Genomic DNA, 17,112 nt, shown 5'->3' on the forward strand with positions numbered 1-17,112 from the left:
CTATGGACTGGAGCACAACCCAAACTACTTGACACAATATGACCACTTCTTGAACGTGTCACTAGGCGTCATTTTTCATGTGCAATTATAAAACGGATCAACTGCTTGGATGCCACAAACTTTAATGTGTCCAGAACAATGTCATCAGAAACTGGGTTTATTCATCCTTTATAAAGCATTAGTAAGACCACACCTTGAATATGGAGTACAATTTTTGGCACCACTCCATAGAAAAGACATCATGAAACTAGAGAAAGTGCAGAGAAAAGCCACCAAATTAATAAAACGGGATGGGCAATGTAACTTATTGCTAGCTATATTTGTTTGCATTAGAAAAGAGGCATCCAAGAGGGGATATAACACACACACACACACACACACACACACGTACACACACACGTACACACACACGTACGTACACACACACACACGTACACACACACGTACACACACACGTACACACACTCTGAGACAGTACAAGGAGTTGTCAAAAGAACTATTCATCCCTTAGGCCGCGATTATAGTAAACACGCTGCGCAAACAAGTGCAGCAGCTGATACGGTCCGGCTATAGTGCACGCGAGCGCGATGCAGAGCGACCGCGTCACGTGAGCTGTTTAGCCAATGAGGGAAAAACCAGCCTGACACGTCCGCCACGCCTCCCCATCTCAGTGCGCCCATTGCTTGGGCGACAGGCGCGCGTAACGCCAAGCACTCCGTTGCGCGCCTACTATAAACTTAGCCTTAATGTTGGAGGAAAGGAGATTTCACCAGCAACAAAAGGAAAGGGTTCTTTACAGTAAGGGCAGTTAAAATGTGGAATTCATTACCCAGAGATTGATGGCAGATACAATAGATATGTTCAAAAAAAGGCTGCACTTTTTTTTTTGGAAAGGAAAGGTATACAGGGATGTACCAAATAAGTAAACATGGGAAGGATGTTGATCCAGGGAGTAATTTGATTGCCAATTCTTGGAATCAGGAAGGAATTTATTTTCCCCCTTATGAGATATCATTAGATGATACAGTATATTGTTCCAGAGGAACAAACAATTAGTACGGATATAGGATAAAGTTTCTGTCGTCTAAACTTAACATGGGTTGAACTTGGACGTATGTCTTTTTTCAACATCTACTATGTAACTACAGCCCTCAAGCAGGCCAGGGTGTGTGTGTGTGTGTGTGTGTGTGTGTGTGTGTGTGTGTGTGTGTGTGTGTGTGTGTGTGTGTGTGTGTGTGTGTGTGTGTGTGTGTGTGTGTGTGTGTGTGTGTGTGTGTGTGTGTGTGTGTGTGTGTGTGTGTGTGTGTGTGTGTGTGTGTGTGTGTGGAGATTGAAGACTGAAGTTGAGCACCCCTGTTCTAGTTAACTAAACTGCAAGGGAAACGTGATCTTACCATAATCGTCTCACCAAGGCTGAAATTAATAAAGCCCCAATGTGGGGAGGGGGGAAATCACATCCCGAACCAGCATTAAGTGCCATTTTGGTTATAACTGCTATGAATCCATGACCACACAGGATCACCATTAACATTACAGTATTGCTGATCAACTTCCATGTCTGTTGTAGGATTTTGTGCACACAGATCGCTTCACTTTTCTGGAGGCATGTTGAACAATGTGAAAAGCTTTTTTACAGCAAGAGACGGGAAGCTGGCCAAAGTAAAATGATGACACTAACCAGATCTTCGTCACATTTGTTGGAAAAAGAACAACACAGTATTCTGCAGTCTTGGACACACACACACACACACACAAATTTATTTACTGTATATTCAAAGAAGCTTTGAAAGCAACTTAGACAGTTCCTATCCAGCTCTCTAGCACAAGATGTTAAAAGTGCAATCCCATATAACTGATCAAAAAAATAAAAAAAAAAACATCCTTTCCTCAAGAACTTAATGTAATGGGCTTCATTAAATCTAACCTTGCTAAAAGCAGGACATTCCGCTGCCTTTGTTTCTTTGGGAGAAGAAAAAATGGGGGAGTGTGTGTTCCAGGCTCACAATTATAATATTAAATGCTTCATGAAAATGTTTGCCAGCTACGTGGAATTGCATCTTTTATTTGAAGGTGTCTGATGAGCCAAAATATGACTGTCCAGAATTTTGTTTTCATTTAAAATAGAGCCTCGAGTATACTTAGATTAAACGTTACCGTTATAGTATCTCTTGAAAACGAAATGTTTTAGATCATGCTGGGTCAAGCCAGTAGGTGGTGTTTAATAAACTGCCCTTGACTACTTTGTTTCATCTTGATCGTGTGCATGGATTCTACAAATTGCCATAATGGTCTTCTAAGCCAGGGGTGCTCAACTCCAGCGTCAGCAGAGGTGTCTCAATGGGAGGCTCAGTCAAAGAAGCTGGGACTGATTGAGCCTCCTGTGCAACCTGACCTGTTGGGCAGACTTGAGGACCCCTGTTCTAAAGAATGCTCTATATTGCACTCATATCAACAAATCAAGCAATCATTGCAGCACACAAAAGATACCTTTAAAAAGATGTCCCTCACTAGTAAGGCTGCGAACCCGCTGCGGCCGGCGGGGCGCGCGGCCGTGAACCACCAGACCCTTGCCCGAGTGGTCCCTGCCCCCACTGCCTCCTTCCGACAGGGCTGACTACGTACTGTGACGCGTCAGCCAGCCGATGCTGCAAGAATCTTGTGAATTTCGGCGTTGACGCGTCACGTGGTACGCCAGTCAGCCAATGGGGAGGAGGGAGGGAGCTAGGTGGGAGGCGCCTTGGGCATGGAGCAGGGAAGGAGCTGCGTGTTATTAAAGTGTGTGTATGTATGTATACATGTATGTGTGTGTGGGGGGGGTGGACGGCACCACAATCGGAGCCCGCCCCCTCCCTCTCCGGCTCCCTACAGACCGCATATCGCGGTCTGTGTCTGTCAGCGCCCCGTCTGTCTGCAGTGCGGGCGCGCTGACTGAGGAAGCGGGACCTTAGCCTTAGGAATCTCCAGGTCTCTAGCATCAGATATACTTTGATCTTTCTAATGAATCGTATTAATAGATGGATGGCTATAATCTATATAGCTATATATTATAGATATATATAAAAAAATATATATGAACAAAAGCAACAAATAGGAGCACATTTAGAGCCATAAAAATACCCAGGGCTCATCCTTTGAAAGCCACCTACAAAAACCATATAACGAAAGGAACAGCAGACATTTAATTCTGATTTATTTTATTCTAATTATAAATATTGGAAGGATGCTGGGAAGTATTGCTGGCAATATTAAACTCGAGGATGTCTAAATTAACAAATGCACAGGCAAGGTAGATTAATAGAAAACTGTTTCTTAGCCATGGCAATTATTTTCCTTAATTATACCAATACCAAAACCGGTGCTACTTTGCATAGATCTTTGAAGGAGATTTTAAAGCGGCGATACATTAAAAATCCTATGAGTTTCTTCTATTTTCACCAATAGTGTAGTTTTAGATTATACAGGAGAGGAGACTCCCCGCTGGGAGAAAGTGCCTTGCACTGCTGCCGTGGAAATCACCAAAAGAATAGCTGATGCTGCTGGATCACTTAAAGTATTTATTGTTAGCTGGACATATACAAAAAATAGCAAAGTGCCGGTAGCGCACAAAATGCGTCAGAGTGCCCCTCCGTGAGGTGCTTGCTATTTTTTGTATATGTCCAGCTAACAATAAATACTTTTGGTGATTTCCACGGCAGCAGTGCAAGGCACTTTCTCCCAGCGGGGAGTCTCCTCTCCTGTATCATTCCTTTGAGTCGGTGCACGCCTATTCAGATCTTCAATCAAGTGAGTACAGAAGTTTTTATTACTTCCTTCATTCATACTGTGATCCAGCTCCAGGACATTGTCAATCCATTAAGTTGGGGGTCTGGGTTGATCCACACGGGCGACCCTGACTTACCCCATTTATATTTTTGGTTTATGCCCAATCTAGGAGTTTATGTAGGATCAACATCTGGATTGTTACTGTGGACTTTAATACTTTGGATTATCAAGTTATTTGCCATTTTGTGTCACTATCCTAGAGCTCTACTTTGGGAGGTATTCCTCCTCTGTTTTTCATAGTTTTAGATTATACTCATTTTTTTTTAATCTCCCCCACACTCCCATTTTTATTCAGTTTTAATGTATTAAGCTTCCTTGGGCTGATACAGCACTTCCTCTTTTGCAATAGGCGGCCATATTGTGAACCCAAGATAGCAGGATCTTCGTCGATTGATCGGCAGCTTACGTAATTTACATTTCTTTAAAGCCAAGTAACTGCTGCATCAATGAAATGAAAAAAATACAGAGAATGCAAACTGTATTGACACTTTAAAGTAACAGTCCCTGCAAAATAGTAAATAGTTTTTGGGTTTACATAATTGGAGCTAGGAGGTTCTTCTGCAGCGGAACCAGAATTTTCAGCTTCAGGGGTGAAATGGTTCCGGAGATGTATTTAGTTCTTGATGCCAGCGCTTCCTTAACACATACAGGAGGTTGACATTTAAAAATAAATAATCACGTTCAACCCATTTTAAATTTAGACATCGGCGTGCTTTAGGACCCGAGCCAGACCAGGTTTTTGAGGCAGCCTACCAGTAGCCTATTCATATGCAAACTTTGTATATTCACACAGTTGCTGTGGAAAGGTTTGAGAGGATCTTAAGACTTGTGACGTCACAAATGTTCATGTTCAACTACAGTAGGTTGCTTTATCCAGGTATCATAACTATAAATCAAATAACTTATTGTATGATGGCTGCCAGCGCAGCAGGTACACTAACCATCAAAACAACCTCACTCCCAACTAGCCAACGCAGATAATAGAATAATCCAAGGCTAAGCTTGGTGCCAATAACCAAGGTAGTTTTTTGCCATTGCTTATATGAACTCATAAGCCGATATAAGTTTACTAGAGTACACCCGATATGGTTGTGGGACGCAATCTCTACTAGAGGATATGGGATACTACATCAATGTGCCATACAAAAGAACGGAAATTCTCAGTAAATGTGGCATGCAATGGTCAGTCACACACAGCAAGGTAAGAAGATTATTGATCAGCTTTCTGGAAGAAGTGGCAAATACAAAAACCCTAAAGCTTGGTATGTGCTCATAAGAACCCTACAACATCAGAACGCACAGCGTTAAAACCTTAAACGCAGCAAAACGTGAAAAAATATCTTTATCTATATAACAAATAAAAAAAAATCACTTGAGCACATTCACATGTCTTAGGCTTCGGTCCCAGTGCCTCCGCTGCACGCGCGCCCGCGAGGCTTGCGGCGCGTGCAGCCCATTCCCCGGTCTGCAGGGAGCTGCAGCCCAAAAGACAGGGAGGGCGCGTGACGGGGAGCGGCCATGACGTTACCCGGCAGGTTCGCCCTCATTGGCTGACCCGCCGGGGGGCGTGGCTTAGCGCTCCATCACGACTCCTGATCACAATTCTCTTGCGAGCAGGAGTCACTGTCAGAGCGCAGCGCCCCCCCCTCGCAGCAGGCCCGGTCCCATTGTTCAGTGGCTATTGTCCCTGCAGCGTCCTCAACAGCGGGCGCTGCAGTAGCCAGCGGGGACCTGGCCTTAGACAGGTCTGCAACCCTGCCTATCCCCAGCATACAGTGCTTCCACTGCAGCAAGGGATTCTGGGAAATTACATGCAAATGAGCACACGTGCCACCTGTTGTCTGAAAAACCATTGTTACATGGAGCCCATATAAGCTAATGCTCGCTGATAACAGCTTTAAAGCACAGCATGGGAATCAGATGCAAAGCCTGAGAAACCATTCACAGGCATGTTTCCCCAGCAGATGCTCTTACAAGAATTCCTTCCTTCTGTCTCTGTACGTTCTTCCTACCTACCAATTAGATTGTAAGCTCCTCGGAGCAGGGACGCCTCTTCCTTAATGTTACATTTATGTTTGAAACACTTATTCCCATGACCTGTTATTTGTTTACCCCGTGTATTCCTACTGTGAAGCGCTATGTACATTAATGGCGCTATATAAAGACATACGATACAGGCATACCCCGCATTAACGTACGCAATGGGACCGAAGCATGTAAAGCGAAAATGTACTTAAAGTGAAACACTCCCTTTTTTCCACTTATCGGTGCATGTACTGTACTGCAATCGTCATATACGTGCATAACTGATGTAAATAACGCATTTGTAACAGGCTCTATAGTCTCCCCGCTTGTGCACAGCTTCGGTGCAGGTAGGGAGTTCAACTTTGCTGTTCAGGACGTGCTGACAGACGCATGCGTGAGCTGCCGTTTGACTATTGGGCAATATGTACTCGCGAGTGTACTTAAAGTGAGTGTCCTTAAAGCGGGGTATGCCTATACAATGTTTCAACCTTAATGGGGATCATCAGTGTGAAGTTGGTTGTACTGCTGGCTTTGCAATTTCAAGACTGTAGGGTTTACCATCCCGTTTTAAGTTATGGTGGGTGAAAAAGGCAACAAGAAACCTCCACCGTATTGCATATAGCAAATTAAAAAACAAAAATCACTTTATTGTATGTAATGTATGTATGAATGTGTAATGTGTGCGTGTGTAAAAAATATTATTTTATATATGATTTGTGATCATTTGTTAATGCTTGAGCTGCAAACAAGAGATGTTACCTTGGTAATAAGATACCATTGTAGCTGCCGAGTTAAGCAGTGCGTATAGTGCTGGCGACGCAAATTCACCCGAAAACACACGCATTGCCGCCGCCGCTTGCGCTTATAGTGCACGCGCCGGCGACGAGCGACAACCAGCCGCCGGCAAAATTAAATTTTTCAAGGGCCGTCGCGTCACGTGATGGCCCTTGAACAAATCAAATTGCGGGAATCCTGACGTCACCCATCGTATCGCCATCGGCAGCACTATAAGCGCAGCCTTACACTGACTAAAGGATTGATTGAAATGGAAAGGTGGCCATTTCGTTAGGAACACAATCAGGATTTTGAAAGCTTTATAACCTAAGCACCAGGATTGTCAGTTTAGGTAAGAATGTAGAATTACACATTGCCAAAGGCTATACAAAAAAAAGAAAAACAAAAATGTCTCATTCATTTGGGGCAGTTGAAGCTTACAACATATCCCTGGGAGCTTTTGATCTTATTGCATGGCAGCAGCTGCAAGAAGTTGACATTTAACCAATTGCAACTAATGGATCAGAACCATAATCTAAGGCTGAGTCCATGGTCAGCGCTTATCCGCTGAGGTGTGCTGACGCTTCAGTGAGCACCTGCAGCCGCAATGTGAGCGCTTTAGCAGGAGCTCGCGCACGCTTCCGCAGGCGTGCTGAAGCGTAACCGACAAGAATTTTTTAGTTTAAGCACTCACAGGAGCACAGGGCCGGTCACGTGAGCGGTTCGCCCAATGAGGGCGAACCAGATATGTGACGTCACTGGCCCGTCCCCCGACAGCGCGCCAACTAAGGCCAGGGAAAGCGGGTCTCCGCACGGCTGAATTCTCTATGAACTCAGCCCAAGGCTGGATTGTAGGAATGCAGACCTTTCTTTTTCCACCCAGAGCTGGTTCCTGGTTACAATCATTGCTGCTCTGGGTGCAACTTTTGCTAGTCAATTCAAGTTGGCTTCTTATAGATTGCGTATTTTAATGGGAGTAATTGTCCTGAATAATTATGGGTGTATAATTGAAACTACAAATATTACTACAAACTAGGGCCCCCTCAGTATACATGCACAGTTTCAGGTATATAGGTTTCATGGTCTTGGAGCCATGATCGCCAGCATTAAGTTTACTTTAAAGTGTTGCCCTCTAGAGTTGGTTGGTAAGAAATGCAATTGCTCACTTGCTTGTCCGAGAAATGTTAACTCATAGAATTAATGCGATGAAATACACACACCCCTAGGCCCCCCCCCCCCCCATTTTAAGGTCTCTAGGTTTCATAGTCTTGAAGCTATGGCTCTGACAGGCTTTTATTATCATCGATTACATTAATAATATCACTTGTGAGCACATTCACGTCTCAGACAGGTCTGCAGCCCTGCTTTTCACCACTGCTCGCGACAGCCCGAACAAGATAAAGCCCTATATGGGGCCAGCCCCCAGTCACTGCCTGCGCACACCTGCAGAAAGCGCTATACGTGACCACCTTTGCCAAAATACAAGAAATTCTGTCTATGTCACAGCGGCGGTCCAGCCAATGACGGTGAACCAGCCGTGTGACGTAATGGTCACACCCCTACCGCGCGTTCCAGATCACAGCTGAAACTGGTGCACCCGCCGCAAGGCACTCCGACGTGCGCATGCAGTGACTGGGGCCGTAGCCTTAGTGCTTCCACTCAGTGCTTCCACTGCAGCCAGGGATTCTGGGTAATGACTGGCAAATGAGTAGTATCACCTTTTGCTTATAATCCATTTTAACACGGACCCCTTTAAACTAATGCCTGCCATATTGTATTACACAGCTTTTCAGCACAGCCTTATTATAGATTATAATGGGCTAGTATCTACAATATACACTCGTGCATATTAAACTGAATATGGATAAATGTGAAAGGCCTATCCTGGTGAATTAGTGTAGCTTTGCAAGCACATTCAACTAAAACATTTAATATTTCCTTAGTTTTCAATAAAACAAATCACTTTGACCTAGAAGGCTACATGAACAAAACACATTGTTTTAATGTAAAATGATGCTCGTAAAAAACAAGAACAGAGAAACTAATGTAAACGTATTCTGCCTACTTAATTCCTATAGTGCCAATTGTCTGATTCTTTTCAAATGCAGGCCTTACAATAACAGAAGTTTCAGAGTATATAATCCCAGCCACGATATTCATGGGGCGCTTGCCCAGGAGAAATTGCACGGTACATACAACTTTTGTCACTAGTGTCAACCTCTGTCCAGCGGCTTGGTGGCAGCTTTCTATTGGTGTATCTAGAGGCCATATTTCTGCTTTCTTTTTCACCGATGGATAAACAGACGATAACTCGGATTACAGCTTTAAAGCAGCAGAACATGTATTGAAATAGGTGGCCACCAGAACCATATTCATTTCAGCTCTGAGGACCCCCTGCATCCAGAGATATTTACCTCCATAGGGGGCACCAGTAGCAGCTCCGCAGGTTTATATATCACAGTCACACGGGCAAATAGGATTCTGCAAAGGGCGACGTCAGGGTTTTCTATTGGCACGCGTGATGGAGCTTTAAATACGCATTTTGAAAGCCCCACACAGCCCAGCCAGAGCTGCTACCGGCACCGCCTGCAGAGGTAAGGATCTCGTGAAGCAAGGGGCCCCTGGAGCTAAAATGTATACTCTTTAGCTTCAGACCCCCTGCTTCAATGCCAGACCTATATTAAATTAAAAAAAACAATGATAAGGAATGCAGGGTTGCTGCTTTAACCTGTGGTCATGATTTAGACTTTTTAACCCTGGTATGGACCCTGTTTTGGGGTAACAATGAACCAAAACCGAAGATGGGTTATTCAAGTAATGTAAATTATGTTTCAAAATAAGAAAAATGCCAAATGTTTTTACTGAAAAAGTCTCAAGCCTCAACTTAAAATTCCACAGTTTAAAATCTTTTCTAAGGCAACTGATGAGAAGTAAAGCTGTCCAATTTTGAAAACGGGGTCCATCATCACAGCCAGACATGCTGGTTTCCTGTATGTCAGAGTACCACTACAACGGAGGCCTCTGTAGAGAATACACTCCAGGTAGTCACACTGAAAGAAGAGACGCCTGCACTTCGTGCCACACATGGTCAGTTACCCAGATTCTTCAGTACAGAGCACTTCCATTCTGAGAGGCATCAACAGTGCCACCTTTAATGACTGAAGACGTACCAGACATTGCTGTTTTACGACAAGATGAAGATATACAGCCCTCTGACAAAGGCTGCGTACAAATGCCCCCAAGCATATCTGATAAACCGGGCAACAAATTATACCTAGCACATGCAGCCACCTACTAGGACTTGGCACCAATGTGTTTAAATAAAAGTCTTTTGCCACATTTAGCTGGTTAATTCTATATACCGTACTCTGAAGCAGAAGTATAGAATGTACCCCATAGAACTGCAGATTCCACTAGCAGCAATCCAAGTTTCATTGTTAAACAGAATTGGAACTGGGGGTGTGGTAACGTGGAGCTAACTATTCCCATCTCTGAAGACTCCCAGATTACAGAGAGATTTACTTTGTGTGCTAGTAAAATTAATAATTTCTCAAAAGGAAAAATACAGCAGACCACACAAAAAACAAAAAAGAGAAGAACACAACAATAAAGGAACCTAATTACACACGTTATGTCTGGCGGACCTCCCTGATCAGATTATGTAAAAATAGAAGATGGGGAGATAGCTGCTATAAGCATTGTGGCAACAGAAAATAAATTGGTATACAATTTTTTTAACGAAGTTTATATTTTTTTTAAATAAATAAACCCTTTACAAACGGTTTTATTTGCGGTTTGAATTAAAAATCAGGTAGTACTGTTGGGACTTTAATTTTTATGAAAGTTATAAAATACCAGCATAATAACATGTAAAATTCTACAGGCTCACGAATGGGCTATGGACACTACTACGTCGCTAGACTAACATTACTTCTTTCTTGCCAACCCAAAGTGTCATTTTGTATGGCGTGCTGGATATGCAACCACGGGAAAAATGCCCACCCCGATGTAACACCATTTAAGGCATGTTACGTGTTTGTTCTGTATAGGAAGACCTGCTGAAGCCATTTTCCTCAGAGTATATTGTCAATACTGCCATGAGCATGGGAACCCCCCCCCCCACTAAAGAATTGGACAGGTGGATCAACATAAACAAAACGTGTATGCAGAACAGACTTGGCTACAGTAACAGTTCAGCACTGTTTAGATTATCTTCATTTTCACTGTGCTATATAAGCCAGGAGCACACAAAATGTGAAGGGCATTGCAAGTTTAATCATAGTACAGACCTACACAATGCAGGCCAAAAAAAAAGGTTAAGCACCCCATAGCTTTTCAAATCCAAAAGGGAACACTTAACGGATGCTCTACTTAAAAGTGCAACATGATTTGTTGTACCTTGAAAGCAAGCCACAACTAAACACTTCCTCTACCATTTACAAAAATAAATAAAAAAGGGAAGATGTTTCAGAAGCTATAATGCGAGTAATGTGTTTTCAAATGTATGGCCAAAATCACTAACACAAGCAGCACAATACAAGGTTACAGAACACAAATGCTGCATTATAAGTAGGAATAATACATCCTAAACATTGTATTCCATTTTCAACATGTGAAAAGAACAGGAAAATACCTAGAAAATGTGGAAGTCACAAAAAGCACAATGTCTGAATGTAATAGTTTAAAGGGTTTTAACACAAGGAAGTCCATACTTACTACATATGACCTAACAGATTGCATTCATTATTAAAAGCTACTACATAATGTTATTAAATATATTATGGCTAAAATTTACATTTAAAATAATATAAGGTCAGGAAATTGCAAATTTTATTTTTGTAAAGCTACATTTTTCATTAACAATAGACTACAATCACATATTTCGATGACATATGGAACACATCAAGCAGTGCAGGTGTGTACACCAGTGCTTCCTGCCCTTAAGGGCCTTGAAATGGTGGCTCAGGGGGGACACTGAAAGTTGCACAGAATAAGAGGATATATACTGACAAAAAGCCAGAGGGGAGAGGGGGAAAAAAAAAAAATAAGGAGTGAGATGGTGACAATGACTAGAAAGACTGCATCAATTATCTAATTAAGGTTTTCAATTAAGCAAATGAAACCATATTTATTAAATGTTTGGAAGAATGGGGAGCCACTTAAAGGTCAAGCTGTACAGTTGTTGAGAAATGGACATAAGCGATTACAAATTGTGATTTAAAGCAGTAGTCCCAGCTGATCGTGTGTGTTTCATTATTTAAAAATAAATAAATAAAAAATAATGTATTTTAGTAGATATCTTTTTGCCCAGTCGAACATCACTTTTATTGTTCTAAATCTGTTCCTTTCAGGAGAAGCATTTGCAATATTAAGCATCCCAGGTGTTAAAATGAAGCTTGCCTCCAGAAAGCAATGCAGTCTCCAGGTTACCATGGAAACCTCAGAAGCCAGAGGAAAAAAAAAAAAAGAGCAAATAAACAAAAAACACCAGGTTTGAACATTAATTAATACTATTGTAGGAGTTAAAGCAGCAGTCCAAGCTGCCGTTTTTTAAAATTTTATTTTCCCTTGATTATGTGCATCAATACAATCTACACAATAATTAGCTAAGTTGCCGATTGATCCGTTCTCCTGAAATCGATCGGTGAAGATTCAGCTCGGGGGATTCACTAAATGGCCGTCAGTGCAGCAGAAGAGGACCAAAGATGCAAAGTTCTGTGGGGAAGATCATGTGACCAGGCAGTCACTAGATACAATTGGTGCACTGCTAGAGAGAGGGCAGGGCTCAAAAAGGGGTGTGTCAGAGCCTGTTTCAGAAGAGGAATGGGGTGTGACTTTGTAAATGGCTGCTATAGTAACAAAAAATACTTGTTTCATTATAATACATAAAAAATGTGATTAAGAGTTGTTTAAAAAAATGCTACAAGTATTTTCTCATAGTAAAGAACTGATTTTAAAACAAACAAACAAAAAAAACCACGTAAGATATTTCTTGGTCTACAGCTTTAAACACAAATATAAACTTCTGGGGGTGGGCGGAGAGACAGTGTGACACGGAAAGCCACGGCCACCTCCCTTCTCTGTGATCTGCACTGCTTCAGAGGTAAAAATAAATATTTGAGGCCTCTGGGGATACAGTGAGTTTATGGGCTCCCTTTTCGAATTTAAAGTGATCCAACTGTCTCTTCCACCCCAGCTCCAGTCCCAAGACTCAAAAGAAGAAAATGGTTTGGAACAAAGCGAGGAAAATGGAACAGATCTAAGAAACAATGCCAGCAGCCGATTCCTCTCTCCCCACCGGCCTACACCTTAAAGCAGCACTACAGGCCACATAGCTTGCTTCTTTTGTTTGTGTTATAGGATTGAAGCAGGGCTCTCCTGCTCTGAGCCCCATTCATTTCAGCTCAGGGGACGCCTTACTTCTAGAAATACTTACCTCCGTAGCAGTGCCGGTTCTCTGCAGCCAGGGAAATAGTGTTTAACTAAATGGCGACGTTTAAATGTCCTGTGGGCCAATAGGAAGCCGTGATGTCCTCCCTTTGCGGCTTCCAATTGGCCGCGTGACTGGGGGTGTTAAACTACAGAGAGATACAGGCACCCCCTACGGAGGTAAGTATTTCTGGAAGCAGGGGGTCCTGTGAGCTGAAATGAATTGGTTTCATCTTCCTGAGACCTCCTGCTTCAATCCTATAAACACAAAAAAGCAAGCAAGCAATACAACCTGTAGTGCTGCCTTAACAAAGGACTGTTAACCTACCTAAAAATCACACCTTAAAAAAATTAAACAAAACAAAAAAGGCCCTTTCCAGGTATGGTTTCACTGACATTGCAAATGTCAGCGCAGTCTTTAATGAGATGGTCAGTCCAATAAACCATACGCAGCTCACCTTCGTAAGAGTACCATGCAACAAATATGAAATCATTCTCTGTTGCTTTAGTAATTCACACCATAACTGTCTTTCTGTAAACATACCACAGCTGATCAAATAACCATACAAAAAAGTGCAAACGTCTTCACACGGAAAAAGTTTGTGGCATGACTTAAAATAAATAAATATATATATATTAATAATAATAATAATATTATAGGAACAAACCTTTTTGTGAACAAAAAGGATCAAGAAAGTTTTTCAAGGAATCCTCTGCCAAAAATTGTGATGGTGAACTTCAATATGATGCAGATGAAACCAGAGTCCACGCAGCTAATGTTCGCACAAGTAGGCGTATCACTGAAAAGGTGTCAACCTGGAATGGACCGGAAACAAAATAAATATAAACCATGATCAATTTCAAAATGACAGAATCTTCCTTTTGCAAGGAACTAAGGAAGTGAAACATTTCAAACTCATCAGCACCAACGCTTCTAGAATTGTCTGCCCCATGGTACTGGAGAAAAGACCCCCCCCACTTATGACACTGTAAGAACTATATGGAGCATCATGTCCAACAAAGGATCTTTGGTCTAAAGCAAAGTGTTTTATAAAACAACATAGCACATTATTCCTTTCAACAAAACTACATTGAATGTTGTGAGTATAACTATTTCTACTTCCAATAAGATGTCATCACCCCCGCAAAGAAAGAGAAACGAGAGATAGATGCTTGTTGTCAATGCCTGTCTGCTCCATGCACTCTGGGTATGCAGAAGCAGTCTGAGATTGTGCAGTCACGGGCCCACTTTCCAAGCCAAGCCGATAGGAGGCGCTGTGCTGCAGCTCCAAGTTCCCATCCCCCACCCTGCAGCCTTACCCAGTGTACAGAATGCGCCCCCTACTGCAATGTGGGGGGTATGTTTTTCCCTGACTCAGCTGCGGTGCATGTTGGGTGGAGGCAGGCTTGTCTGTGCGCGTTTTCCCCCCTTTAGATAACGGCCATTCAAGCAGACAATGCACGACCTCAATAATACAACAAAAAGGGAAAATAGGAGACATCAGACACATTCCCATCCATGCTTCCCATTTACACTGACAGCCAGCCACGAGCAGAGGTGGCACGATGATGGCAGCCACGATATTACATGTGCCTTTGTTCTGCGATCTCACATGGGGGGCACACTCGTGCAAGATACATGATGCTGGCCCGATTGATCCGGATGCCAATTACAGATGAAGGAACATGCACTGTTATTACTCCAGATCCCTCCTACAGGACATGATACAAGAGGCGATCGCGCCTTTTTTTTTTTTTTTAGGGGGGGGGGGGGGGGGGTGTTCCTCTCCCATTTCCAACCATTAGCCCCTTTGCTTTCTGCAACATTAAGAGGGGGGAGGAGGAAGCAATGATTGCACTTAAGCCCCTGCCAGATAAGACACATGCATCTACATATTTAGCTGGCCTCTCTCACAAATGGGGAAGAGGAGTATGAGGAGTCCCCCCCCCAGATTCAAAGGCGTCGTGCCGAGTCTGCCCCCCCCCCCCCATGCCAGCTCGGGACCAGACTGGAGGCAGATATATCAGGCACAGACTCTGCTTATTGGGCTCATAGGATGCGTTTGTTTTTTGGAGCCCATCCCTCTGCAGTCCCTGCTCCCCATGCCCCTGCCAATGAGCAGAGCCAGCTCCTGTATACATACACCCAGAGATATAACCAGCAGGATATACTGTATATGAGACATCACTCTGCACCTCCTCCCTCCCCACATTATCTACATCCTCTATACCGCTGGCATTTCAGCACGGATACAGCGCTATTGCCCCTCTAGCTCTGACCCCCTATACAGTGGCACCCCGGGCCCTGTACCCCCTATACACACCGGCCCTGTACACCCTATACACACCGGCCCTGTAGCCCCTATACAGCAGCCCGGCCCCCCTAGGCCCGCCTGCGCCCTGACAGCCCCGGACCTTACCTGCCTGGGGAAGGTTAGCGCGGAGCGGGCCTGTGTGTCACCTGCAGCCGCTTCTCCTCACCATGGGGAAAGCCGGGAGCGACGCTTTCTGTCTCCCCCCCACCTCCGCACCGTTATCAGACCATCCGCAGGCCAGAGCCGCCGCCGCCGCCTCCCCCCGGGCTGCTTCAGGTGAATGGAGAGGGGGGAGGAAATACAAATACTACTACTAACACCGGAGAGGGGGGGGGGAGTGAGGAATAACACGCAGCTCCGGGGGGGGAGAGAGGTGCAGAACCGTGCGAGCCCAGCGCGAATCCCCCGCCTCACTCACACTCTCTCAGACAATACCAGCCAGCTCCGAACCTGCCCTGAGCAAAATGGCGGCCGAGAAAGATCGGATGTGACGTCAGCGCCTCATTAGCATGAAGGGGACTTCATTGTCCCAGACAAGAGCAGCAGAGTAGAGACGTTCGACGGTGCCCGGTAATCCCCCCACACACAATGCAAATCCAACGGCGGGGCGGGCGGGGCTGCTGCTGAGGCGGGGGCTGCGGTGTTATTTTTTTCTTTGAGGTTACACGGTTATGTTCTTCCGCGGGGGGCCCTGTCACAGGAGCTGCCGCCAGGGGGCGCCTTTTTGCTTCATGCGGAGATTTGGGGGGGGGGGTGGGGGCGGATGGATATCCAGGGAATGCGTGGTGCTTTTATCCAGGCGCAGCCGGGTCTATGTTCAGGAGAGGGTTGGTCACGTGGGGTGGCCAGGGTTAGGGATGTGTTGGCTTTAGGTGGCAGTAGAAATATCCCTTTGGCCATGACTACTGACCAGTAACCCACAAAGTGTCAGCCTCTTATAGTTGGGTAACCTTTTTTTGGGTGGGCGGGGAGGGGGTACCGCTCTTCATTTTCTTTCGCACACCCCAAAAGTTCAATAAATCCCATTCACGCGTGATGTCCCAGGCGTGTTAATTAACTGCAATCGATTATTTGCCATTGCTAATTTAAAAAAAATACAGGGTCTATTTATTGAGGTTTCCCAATATCGGCGCAATACTGAAAATCTCCGCTGTATTTATCCCACAGAAATCCCGCTGCGTTCAACAGACATGCCAACACTCACCGACTTTCTGTCAATCTCCTGGAGTCAGTGTCGCTGATTTGTAAGATCAGACGTCCCAGAGACTTCAATGGAGTCTCAATAAGAAAAAATTCAAGACTTTTCAAATTCAATCATCTTTTTTTTTTGACCCAGATTCTTCAACTCTCACAATTTCAATCCTTGTATGTTAACATCTGTGTCAACGTTTCTCTTTGATACATCCGATGCTGTGTTCTTAGAGCAGTTTTGCAGCTAGAAGAACCTTCCAATAACCCCCATATTCTGCATTTAATGTACCATGACTTGGTTGCTATATAGACTTTGGGGTAACTATATATCCAGAAGCATTCAACTACGCTTATAGTGCCGGTGACGTCAGGCTACGGTCGCAGGAAAAATCAAATTGAGATGACTTCGACCAATCGCGGCCAAGCTGTCGCTCCGTGCACACGACGGCAGCAATGCATTTGTTTTGACGCGCTGTCGCCGGCACTAGTAGCACAGCCTTAGTTTGAGCCCAAAACATCCCAAAAGGCTTCTTCGGAGTTAACAGAATTACCCTAT

At 44.1% G+C, this 17,112-nt stretch overlaps 1 protein-coding gene across 4 annotated transcripts in view; it reads right to left on the reverse strand.

Moving 5' to 3' along the window:
• Positions 1-15,962, reverse strand: part of ADNP (activity dependent neuroprotector homeobox) — a 29,664-nt gene extending 13,702 nt beyond the window's left edge. Inside the window, exons 1-2 of one of the 4 annotated variants that reach the window (XM_075571249.1) lie at positions 15,471-15,962; positions 13,719-13,866 (exon numbers count right to left, since the gene is read on the reverse strand). The gene's annotated coding sequence lies outside the window, so the exon portion shown is untranslated. The remainder of the gene's footprint in view (positions 1-13,718; positions 13,867-15,470) is intronic. The other 3 variants (XM_075571251.1, XM_075571250.1, XM_075571247.1) reach the window with 3 other exon arrangements.
• Positions 15,963-17,112: the final 1,150 nt, after the last annotated feature.

Source organism: Ascaphus truei, chromosome 15, assembly GCF_040206685.1.
Source record: "Ascaphus truei isolate aAscTru1 chromosome 15, aAscTru1.hap1, whole genome shotgun sequence".
Taxonomy (NCBI): Eukaryota; Metazoa; Chordata; class Amphibia; order Anura; family Ascaphidae; genus Ascaphus; species Ascaphus truei.